Source organism: Triticum aestivum, chromosome 2A, assembly GCF_018294505.1.
Source record: "Triticum aestivum cultivar Chinese Spring chromosome 2A, IWGSC CS RefSeq v2.1, whole genome shotgun sequence".
NCBI classification, from domain to species: Eukaryota; Viridiplantae; Streptophyta; class Magnoliopsida; order Poales; family Poaceae; genus Triticum; species Triticum aestivum.
In genome coordinates this window covers 774,526,492-774,538,326 of record NC_057797.1, presented here as the reverse complement: position 1 = coordinate 774,538,326, position 11,835 = coordinate 774,526,492, and positions in this window count along the sequence as shown.

The following is an 11,835-nucleotide window of genomic DNA, read 5'->3' as shown; positions in this document are numbered from 1 at the left end:
GAGGGGGAAGGGATCCTTTGGGCAAGCCTTGTTAAGGTCTGTGAAGTCAATGCGCAGGCGCCAGGATTTGTCCTTCTTTGGTACCATCACCAAGTTTGCTAGCCAGTCCGGATGTTTTATATCTCTGATGAATCCGGCCTCCAATAGTTTGGCTAGCTCCTCTCCGATTGCCTGTCTCTTGAGCTCAGAGAAACGCCGAAGGGCTTGTTTGATAGGTTTGAATCCTTTTAGGATATTTAAGCTGTGTTCGGCTAGCCTGCATGGGATTCCTGGCATGTCTGAAGGGTGCCAAGCAAAAATGTCCCAGTTCCCCCGTAGGAATTCTCGTAGTGCGGCATCTACATCGGGGTTTAATCGTACCCCGATGGAAGCTGTTTTATTGGGGTCCGTTGGATGGACCTGGAATTTGACTATTTCATCTGCTGGTTTAAAGGAGGTGGACTTGGATCTTTTGTCGAGTATCACATCGTCCCTGTTTACCGTGGAGCGCAGCATAGTCAGTTCCTCAGCCGCTAGGGCTTCGGACAGTGCCTCAAGGGCCAATGCGGTTGTCTTGTTTTCAGCGCGGAGTGCTATGTCCGGATCACTAGCGAGAGTGATGATTCCGTTCGGCCCGGGCATCTTGAGCTTCATGTAACCGTAATGGGGTATTGCTTGGAAGATTGTAAACGCTTCCCGCCCCAGCAGAGCGTGGTATCCGCTACTGAACGGGGCCACTTGGAATGTGACCTCTTCGGACCTATAATTATCCGGCGTGCCGAACACCACATCTAGTGTGATTTTTCCTGCACAGCGCGCTTCCCGACTGGGGATTATTCCTCTAAAGGTTGTGCTGCTTCGCTCAATGCGGTTCCAGTCTATTTCCATTTTTTGAAGGGTTTCCTCATAAATGAGGTTCAATCCGCTGCCTCCGTCCATGAGTACCTTGGTGAGGCGAAAGCCGTCCACTATAGGACTGAGTACCAATGCGGCTGGTGCTCGAGCTGTTCGGAATTTAGGTTCATCGCTGGCACTAAAAGTAATAGCCGTGTCACTCCATGGGTTTATTATTGCTACTTGATAGACTTCAGCGAGGCTGCAAAGTGTTCTTTTTCGCATATTATTTGATGTGAAAGTCTCGAAGACTGTTAAGACTGTACTGGAGTCCCTGAGGTGGCTTTCCGCGGCCTCCGGAATTAGGAGATCTTCGCCCCTTTTGGCCACCTGCCAGAGTATCCAACATGCTCTAAGGCTATGAGTTGGTGTGGCGTCCTCTGTACTATGAATTTTACAGGGTCCATTAAGCCATCCCTCCAGTACGGTTCCATGCCCTGTAGAGGGTTTTGTTTTTTTGGTTTTTAACACGGGTGTCTGATGATGATGCACCCTTTTATTTCGGACGAGGTTTCTATTCAGGGCCGGATTGTCCCAAAATTTAGTTTCGGTTTTTCGGGCGCTTTCCATCGCACAGTACTTTTGTACTATGGACGCCAAGTCAGCGAAGCGTGTAAGATCACGACGACCTGTGGCGTTGAGGATTCCCTTGTCCGTGCAATTATTGCAAAAGATTGAGATTGCGTCTTCCTCGCGGCAGTCCTTTATCTTGTTCATAACCAGGAGGAACCTTTCCCAGTAATGATGTACTGTTTCTTCGGGCTTTTGCCTGATTTGGGATAGATCGCTTATGTTCTGGTGGGTGGGTGGAATTAAATCCGGAACTTCACCCAATCTAAGACTCAGAGGCCAAGGAGTTTCCGAACTCTGAAGTTTGGATTCTTGGATGTTGTCCAGTGAATCTAGCCCGTTGCCTGATTCTAAGTTCAGGTCTTGAGTTACATCCTCCCCTCCGCGGGTATCCGGCTTGGAGGGATCGGGAATATGGACGTAGCTAGTCCTTAAGATAGATGAAGAGTCGCCGCACTGTGCCTCTACCACGGCAACGTGATGGGTGACTTGGGGAGAATTAATTTCTCTTAGATCAGGTTTAAGCCCATCCTGGTCATAATCCGTAGTGACCCCCAAGGCGGCGATGCGATCCAAGAGCTCGTTTACGGAAGAGAGCTCCATTGGATCTAACTGCTCGACGGGCTCCTAGCTGACGTGAAGATTGCTTTTGATGACCCGAGAGGTCACCATCGGCGCAACGGCCGAACAGGCGGTCATGAGAAAACCGCCTAGCCGGAGAGTTTGGCCGACAGCCAAGGCTCCCTTAGTAACGGCGCCGTCTTTAAAGATGGGAAGAGGCATCCTTCCTGATTGCGACGGCACAGAGGAACTCTCAATGAAAGCACCAATGTCGGTGTCAAAACCGGCGGATCTCGGGTAGGGGGTCCCGAACTGTGCGTCTAGGCGGATGGTAACAGGAGACAAGGGACACAATGTTTTACCCAGGTTCGGGCCTTGATGGAGGTAAAACCCTACGTCCTGCTCGGTTAATATTGATGATATGGGTATCTACAGGAGACAAGAGTAGATCTACCACGAGATCAAGGAGGCTAAACCCTAGAAGCTAGCCTATGGTATGATTGTTGTATGATGAAGTTGTCCTACAGACTAAAATCCTCCGGTTTATATACACACTGGGGAGGATTAGGGTTACACAAAGTCGGTTACAATGGTAGGAGATCTTGAATATCCGCATCACCAAGCTTGCCTTCCACGCCAAGGAAAGTCCCATTCGGACACGAGACGAAGTCTTCAATCTTGTATCTTCATAGTCCTGGAGTCCGGATGAAGGTATAGTCCGGCTACCTGAACACCCCCTAATCTAGGACTCCCTCAATGACCGAGACCCATCTCCGGTCAATAACCATAGCGTAACCATGATGCTTATATTGGATCCTACATATTCTACGAAGATCTTTATCGGTCAAACCACATAACAACATATGTTGTTCCCTTTGTCATCGGTATGTTACTTGCCCGAGATTCGATCGTCGGTATCATCATACCTAGTTCAATCTCGTTCCGACAAGTCTCTTTACTCGTTCCGTAATGCATCATCCCGTGACTAACTCATTAGTCACATTGCTTGCAAGGCTTATAGTGATGTGCATTACCGAGAGGGCCTAGAGATACCTCTCTACTTGGAGTGACAAATCCTAATCTTGATCTATGCCAACCCAACAAACACCTTCGGAGACATCTGTAGAGCATCTTTATAATCACCCAGTTACGTTGTGACATTTTATAGCACACAAGGTGTTCCTCCGGTATTCGGGAGTTGCATAATCTCATAGTTAGAGGAACATGTATAAGTCATGATGAAAGCAATAGCAATAAAACTAAACGATCATTATGCTAAGCTAATGGATGGGTCTTGTCCATCACATCATTCTCTAATGATGTGATCTCATTCATCAAATGACAACACATGTCTATGGTCAGGAAACATTACCATCTTTGATTAACGAGCTAGTAAAGTAGAGGCATACTAGGGACACTTTGTCTTGTCTATGTATTCACACATGTACTAAGTTTCCGGTTCATACAATTCTAGAATGAATAATAAACATTTATCATGGTATAAGTAAATATAAATAACAACTTTATTATTGCCTCTAGGGCATATTTCCTTCAGTCTCCCACTTGCACTAGAGTCAATAATCTAGATTACACAGTAATGATTCTAAAACCCATGGAATCTTCATGCTGATCATGTTTTGCTCGTGAGAGAGGCTTAGTCAACAGGTCTGCAACATTCAGATACGTATGTATCTTGCACATCTCTATGTCTCGCTCCTTGACTTGATCGCGGATGGAATTGAAGCGTCTCTTGATGTGCTTGGTTCTTTTATGAAATCTGGATTCCTTTGCCAAGGCAATTGCTCCAGTATTGTCACAAAAGATTTTCATTGGACCCGATGCACTAGGTATGACACCTAGATCGGATTTGAACTCCTTCATCCAGACTCCTTCATTTGTTGCTTTCGAAGCAGCTATGTATTCTGCTTCACACGTAGATCCCGCCATGACGCTCTGCTTGGAACTGCATCAACTGACAGCTCCACCATTTAATAAAAACACGTATCCGGTTTGTGACTTAGATTCATCCGGATCAGTGTCAAAGCTTGCATCGACGTAACCGTTTACGACGAGCTCTTTATCACCTCCATATACGAGAAACATATCCTTAGTCCTTTTCAGGTATTTCAGGATGTTCTTGACCACTGTCTAGTGACCCACTCCTGGATTACTTTGGTACCTCCCTGCTAAACTTATAGCAAGGCACACATTAGGTCTGGTACACAACATTGCATACATGATAGAGCCTATGGCCGAAGCATAGGGAACACCTTTCATTTTCTCTCTATCTTCTGAAGTGGTCGGGTATTGAGTCTGACTCAACTTCACACCTTGTAATACAGGCAAGAAGCCTTTCTTTGCCTGATCCATTTTGAACTTCTTCAAAACTTTATCAAGGTATGTGCTTTGTGAAAGTCCAATTAAGCGTCTTGATCTATCTCTATAGATCTTGATGCCCAATATATAAGCAGCTTCACCGAGGTCTTTCATTGAAAAATTCTTATTCAAGTATCCTTTTATGCTATTCAGAAATTCAGTATCATTTCCGATCAACAATATGTCATCCACATATAATATCAGAAATGCTATAGAGCTCCCACTCACTTTCTTGTAAATACAGGCTTCTCCAAAAGTATGTATAAAACCATATGCTTTGATCACATTATCAAAGCGTATATTCCAACTCCGAGAAGCTTGCACCAGTCCATAAATGGATCGCTGGAGCTTGCACACTTTGTAGCACCTTTTGGATCGACAAAACCTTCTGGTTGCATCATATACAACTCTTCTTTAAGGTATCCATTAAGGAATGCAATTTTGACATCCATTTGCCAAATTTCATAATCATAAAATGCGGCAATTGCTAACATGATTCAGACGGACTTAAGCATCGCTACGGGTGAGAAGGTCTCATCGTAGTCAACTCCTTGAACTTGTCGAAAACCTTTCGCAACAAGTCGAGCTTTGTAGACAGTAACATTACCATCAGCGTCAGTCTTCTTCTTGAAGATCCATTTATTCTCTATGGCCTGCCGATCATCGGGCAATTCAACCAAAGTCCATACTTTGTTCTCATACATGGACCCCATCTCAGATTTCATGGCCTCAAGCCATTTTGCGGAATCTGGACTCATCATCGCTTCCTCATAGTTCGTAGGTTCGTCATGGTCAAGTAACATGACTTCCAGAATAGGATTACCGTACCACTATGGTGCGGATCTTACTCTGTTTGACCTACAAGGTTCGGTAGTAACTTGATCAGAAGTTTCATGATCATCATCATTAGCTTCCTCACTTACTGGTGTAGGAATCACTGGAACTTATTTTAGTGATGAACCACTTTTCAATAAGGGAGAAGGTACAATTACCTCGTCAAGTTCTACTTTACTCCCACTAACTTCTTTCGAGAGAAACTCCTTCTCTAGAAAGGATCCATTCTTAGCAACGAGTATCTTCCCTTCGGATCTGTGATAGAAGGTGTACCCAACAGTCTCCTTTGGGTATCCTATGAAGATACATTTCTCCGATTTGAGTTCGAGCTTATCAGGTTGAAGCTTTTTCACATAAGCATCGCAACCCCAAACTTTAAGAAACGACAACTTGGGTTTCTTGCCAAACCACAACTCATAAGGTGTCGTCTCAACGGATTTAGATGGTGCCCTATTTAACGTGAATGCAGCTGTCTCTAAAGCGTAACCCCAAAATGATAGCGATGAACCAGTGAGAGACATCATAGATCGCAACATATCTAGTAAAGTACGATTACGACGTTCGGACACACCATTACTGTCGGGGATATACCCCGCGGTATGATCCGGCCGGAGTTATAACCCGGCTGGGACTTGGTAAACCGGCAGGTGTTAAGGCAGGTGGTAAACCGGTTGGTGTTAAGTCAGACGGTAAACCGACAGGTTGTTAAACCGGCTGGCAGTTAAGACAGACAGGTAAAACAGGCAGTTAACCTAGACAGTAAACGGGCTGACAGTTAAGACAGGAGTTAAGTCAGATGATAACTCAGCAGACAATCATAAACCGCCAGACCATCTTAAACCGGCACCAGTTATAACCCGGCAGACAATGATAACTGGGTTGCCAGGAGTTATGAAGCCCGAGACGTTATGAAGCCCAAGATGTTAAGAAGCCCATGAAGAGAAGTCATAATAGTTAAGTCTTAAGTCCGAGTTGGACTCTACATGTAACCCGCCCCTTCAACTTATATAAGGAGGGGCAGGGCTCCCCAAAGAGGGATAAGTAAGAAGAAACAATCTTAAGGGTTAGGGTTAACTGGGAGAACCGGTTTACGGCGACTTCCTCATGATCATAATGAGATCTAGCCACAAACAGCATGTAGGGCTATTACCGGATAATGTTTCCCAGGGCCCGAAGCTGTCTAAATCCTCATCTTGTGTTGCATCTCTCGATTCTGCTCAACCCCTCTAAAGCTACCATATAGATGCGTTGGCCTCACGACTAAGTCCTCACATTAGGACATCTGCCGTGACAACTCCACGACAGTTGGCGCCCACCGTGGGGCTGGCGCACGGTGGTGTTGAGTTCTTGGAGGGTGCTCTTCAAGGATCAAGAAGCTCGCAATTTGTTGAACGAAGAAGAAACAGTTTGGAAGGATCTATATCGTCTCCTTAGCAAGCAGCCGGAACGAGATACGAGATTTGAGGTGAAAGAAATTTAGGGTTATGTTTTTTACAAACCACCAAAAAAATCATGGCAATCTACTGAGACCAAGACAAAGTATTGTTTGAGCTGTTGTGGCTTCGGATGGAGTATGGTGATTAGTCCACAATGCAAATACCAGAGCTGTCGGATCATGAGTCGTCCACCCAGTTGCAATATCCGAATGAAGGAAAAATAACCTGAGATCAAAATCAATTTTAAGATGCTGAAGTCCAGACACGACCCGGCATTGCGGCGAGACGCGAGGAGATTTAATTGCTGCTACTATTCATCTAAGGGAATCCCACAGCCGGCCATAACCCGAACTCAACTATCGAGACGCCTCAAATATCGCTGCTGCCTTCACTGACGCGGCCTTCATGTAAACTGCTGTCTACTACGTCTCACTCAAGATAATACCCGACTTCTGGTTCAAATCGTTGTTGCGCCTCGCCTCTCACTTGAGTCGCCCCGGGTCAACATTGACCCGCCCGGATTCAACCACCGCAGGTCACAATTGCTGCTCGTGAGTCATCATTACCAATGGGCTATCGCCTGTCTCGAAATCGACCAGATTCTGCCTCTGGGCTGCCTTGGGTCACCTGCGTGAGTCGCCTCCAGTCAAAACTGGCTCGCCGTTACCTTTACCTCGGAGCGACCCCTCTACCTGTTTCCAATCACCACCATCCGAGCCTCTGTTGTATTGTTGAAAACCAATTGCGACCCGGACTCCGCTTCTGCCATAACCCGCCGGCTTACACCGAGCCGCAGGTCTCCTTGAGCCGCTTCGTTCTGCTATGGATGAGTCGCCCGGTTCACCTTTGCCGTAGACCCGTCCGTGCGTGCTGGCTGGACTCCGACGCGGGCTCACCCGCGGCCCCTGGCTCGTGTCCGCCTCTGTCGTTCATGCCACCGCGTTCCAAGCCGCCTGGAGCTATTCGGCCTTAACTCGCCGCTCCTGCGCCGTAAACCGCTACTCCCGTGCCATAAGCCGCTGCTCCGGGTCACGGCGACCGCCTTGACCGCGGCCTCACGAGCGTACTGCCCTTGGTCCGTCGCAGCAGACGCCGCAGCAACTGCCCGGCTTGAGTTGCGAACTCTGCAACCCCGTGGCTGAACCACCGACTCTAATCCGCCTCGACCCACGGTCTCCACCTTGTGCCGTGATGACCCACAAGTATAGGGGATCTATCGTAGTCCTTTCGATAAGTAAGAGTGTCGAACCCAACGAGGAGCAGAAGGAAATGATAAGCGGTTTTCAGCAAGGTATTCTCTGCAAGTACTAAAATAAGTAGTAACAGATAGTTTTGTGATGAGATAATTTGTAACGAGCAACAAGTAACAAAAGTAAATAAAGTGCAGCAAGGTGGCCCAATACTTTTTGTAGCAAAGGACAAGCCTGGACAAACTCTTATATAAGGAAAAGCGCTCCCGAGGACACATGGGAATATCATCAAACTAGTTTTCATCACGTTCATATGATTCGCGTTCGGTACTTTGATAATTTGACATGTGGGTGGACCGGTGCTTGGGTGCTGTTCTGACTTGAACAAGCATCCCACTTATGATTAACCTCTATTGCAAGCATCCGCAACTACAACAAAAGTATTAAGGTAAACCTAACCATAACATGAAACATATGGATCCAAATCAGCCCCTTACGAAGCAACACATAAACTAGGGTTTAAGCTTCTATCACTCTAGAAACCCATCATCTACTTATTACTTCCCAATGCCTTCCTCTAGGCCCAAATAATGGTGAAGTGTTATTTACTCGACGTTCACATAACACCACTAGAGGCTAGACAACATACATCTCATCAAAATATCGAACGAATACCAAATTCACATGACTACTAATAGCAAGACTTCTCCCATGTCCTCAGGAACAAAAGTAACTACTCACAAAACATATTCATGTTCATAATCAGAGGGGTAATAATATGCATAAAGGATCTGAACATATGATCTTCCACCAATTAAACCAACTAGCATCAACTACAAGGAGTAATTAACACTACTAGCAACCTACTAGCACCAATCCCGGACTTGGAGACAAGAATTGGATACAAGAGATGAACTAGGGTTTTGAGATGAGATGGTGCTGATGAAGATGTTGATGGAGATTGCCCTCTCCCGATGAGAGGAGCGTTGGTGATGACGATGGCGATGATTTCCCCCTCCGGGAGGGAAGTTTCCCCGGCAGAACAGCTCTGCCGGAGCTCTAGATTGGATCCGCCACGGTTCCGCCTCGTGGCGGCGGAGTTTCGTCCCGAAAGGTTGCTTCTTATTTTTCTCTCGACGACAGACTTCATATAGGAGAAGATGGTCATCGGAGAGCCACCAGGGGGCCCATGAGGTAGGGGGCGCGCCCTAGGGCGGGCGCCCCCCACCCTCGTGGAAAGGGTGTAGCCCCCCTGGTCTTCATCTTTGGCGAGGATTTTTCATTATTTATTATAAGATATTCCGTGGAGTTTCAGAACTTTTGGAGTTATGCAGAATAGGTCTCTAATATTTGTCCTTTTCCAGCCCAGAATTCCAGCTGCCGGCATTCTCCTTCCTTATGTAAACCTTGTAAAATAAGAGAGAATAGCCATAAGTATTGTGACATAATGTGAAATAACAACCCATAATGCAATAAATATCGATATAAAAGCATGATGCAAAATGGACATATCAACTCCCGCAAGCTTAGACCTCGCTTGTCCTGAAGCGAAAGCCGATAACAATAAATATGTCCTCATGTTTACAGGTAGAGGCGTCGATAAAAATAAAATACGGACATGAAGGCATCATGATTATTCTCATAACAGCAACATACATAGATATTGTCATATGATTACTTATGTTCAAGTGATGATCTATTCACAATGCAAAAGTATGAATCAGAAACCTTATTGAGAACCAACAAACTAGAATCTCAGTCATTAAAGCAATTGCAATTTATCATAACATCAGAAAGAGTCTATGTCAGAGCTAAAAAGCAAGTCCACATACTCAACTATCATCTAGTCCTTCATAATTGCTAACACTCGTGCAATACTTGTGGTTACGGAGTTTTAATCGGACACAGGGAAAGATAGGGGCTTATAATTTCGCCCCACAACCTTTTACCTCGAGGGTAATGTCAACAATAATAACTCATGCCCCCCTACATCCAATTAGATACATATATATCAGGTTCTTTCCAACATGCTGGGCTTGCCAAATGATAAAATGAAAAAGGGAGAGGTGAAGATCACCATGACACTTGCATAAGTTAGAGGATAATAAAAGATAGGCCCTTCGCAGAGGGAAGTAGAGGTTGCCATGCGCTTTTATGGTTGGATGCACAAAATCTTAATGCGAAAGAATGTCACTTTATATTGCCCCTTGTGGTATGAACCTTTATTATGCAGTCCATCGCTTTTATTACTTCCACATCACAAGATCATATAAAGCTTATTTCTCCCACACTAATCATACATATTTAGAGCAATTTTTATTGCTTTGCACCGATGACAACTTACTTGAAGGATCTTACTCAATCCATAGGTAGATATGGTGGACTCTCATGGCAAAAATGGTTTAAGGGTATTTGGAAGCACAAGTAGTATCTCTACTTGGTGCTGAGAATTTGTCTAGCATGAGGGGGAAAGGCAAGCTCAACATGTTGGATGATCCATGACAACATACTTTATCTCAGATATAAGAAAACATAACCCATTACATTGTCTTCCTTGTCCAACATCAACTCTTTAGCATGTCATATTTTGATGATTGCTCCCAATCATAAAAGATGTCAATAATAGTATGTTTATATGTGAAACCTCTCTTTCCTTATTACTTCCTATTAATCGCAACGATGACCAAAGCTATGTCTGCCAACTCCCAACAACTTTTAATCATCACACTCTTTCTATGTGAAGTCATTACTATCAATAAGATCAATATGAACTTTTGTTTCTTCTTCTTATTATTTTTCTCTTTTCTTTTATTCACCCAAGATCATAGCAAGAAAATCAAGCCCTTGACTCAACACTAATCTTTATTATATAGCTCACGGACTCGATTACATAGAGAGATCATAAGGCAATACTCAAAACTAGATCATGCCATAAACTTTATTCTATGAGATCAAAATACTACTAATAGGATCGAACTAAGGAAAACGGTAAAGATAGGAGTTGTGATCGTGATACGATACCGGGGCACCTCCCCCAAGCTTGGCAGTTGCCAAGGGGAGTGCCCATACCCATGTGATTATATCTCCTTGGTTGGTGAAGAAGGTGGAGGTGTTGTTGATGATGCGGGCTTGTCATCCATGTTCCAAGGCATAGGTTCACCATCATAGAAGGATGATCGAGTCTCCGGAATCCTTGAATTTGCATCCAAACTCATTCTTTTGAATCTATATTCATACTCATAGTTTTGGTTTTGCAGGTCATAGATTTGGGCTTGGGGGTGCTCGATCTTCTCATGTAGCTTGAAGATGGCCTCCTCGGTGTTCTTGGCATCCGGCTTGTAGTTGTTAGTGAACCCCGCGAGCATCGTGTGGCTAGCGTTGATTCCACGCTCCACCATCCCCTGGCACTTGAAAACTTGTTGCTCCATTGCTTCGAGCCTCGTATCCATGCTTCCAGTTCCCTTTGGTCCCTCAGCATCGCGGATGTGCAGCAACCCATCACGCATCTCAATGGTTTGAGGGTGTCGCAGCACCTCCGCGAGGTAAGGGTTGATGACCTTCTCGAAGAACTTGTCCTTAGAAGCACTTGGGGACGTCATGATAATCTAGATCTGTCAGAAAAATAGCTCGAAACAAAGACATGAGATTTTTGCTTGATACGGGAGTCAAAACCTTCGGGAGAATATATAGTGAATTTTTACCGACCAAAATATGTATCGTGCAAGAAAACGGAGTCCGGAAGGCACACGAGGTGCTCACGAGGTAGGGGGCACGCCCTCCACCCTCATGGGGCCCTCGTGTCCTTCCCGGACTGCTACTTAATTTTCTATTTTTCTAAATATTCCAAAACGGAGGGATATTGCCTTAAAAATTGTTTTGGAGTCGGTTTACTTACCGTACCACATACCTATTCCTTTTCGGAGTCTGAAATGTTCTGGAAAGTGTCCCTTATCTATTCCTCCGAGGTTACGGTTTCAATAATATTGGTTTCAATA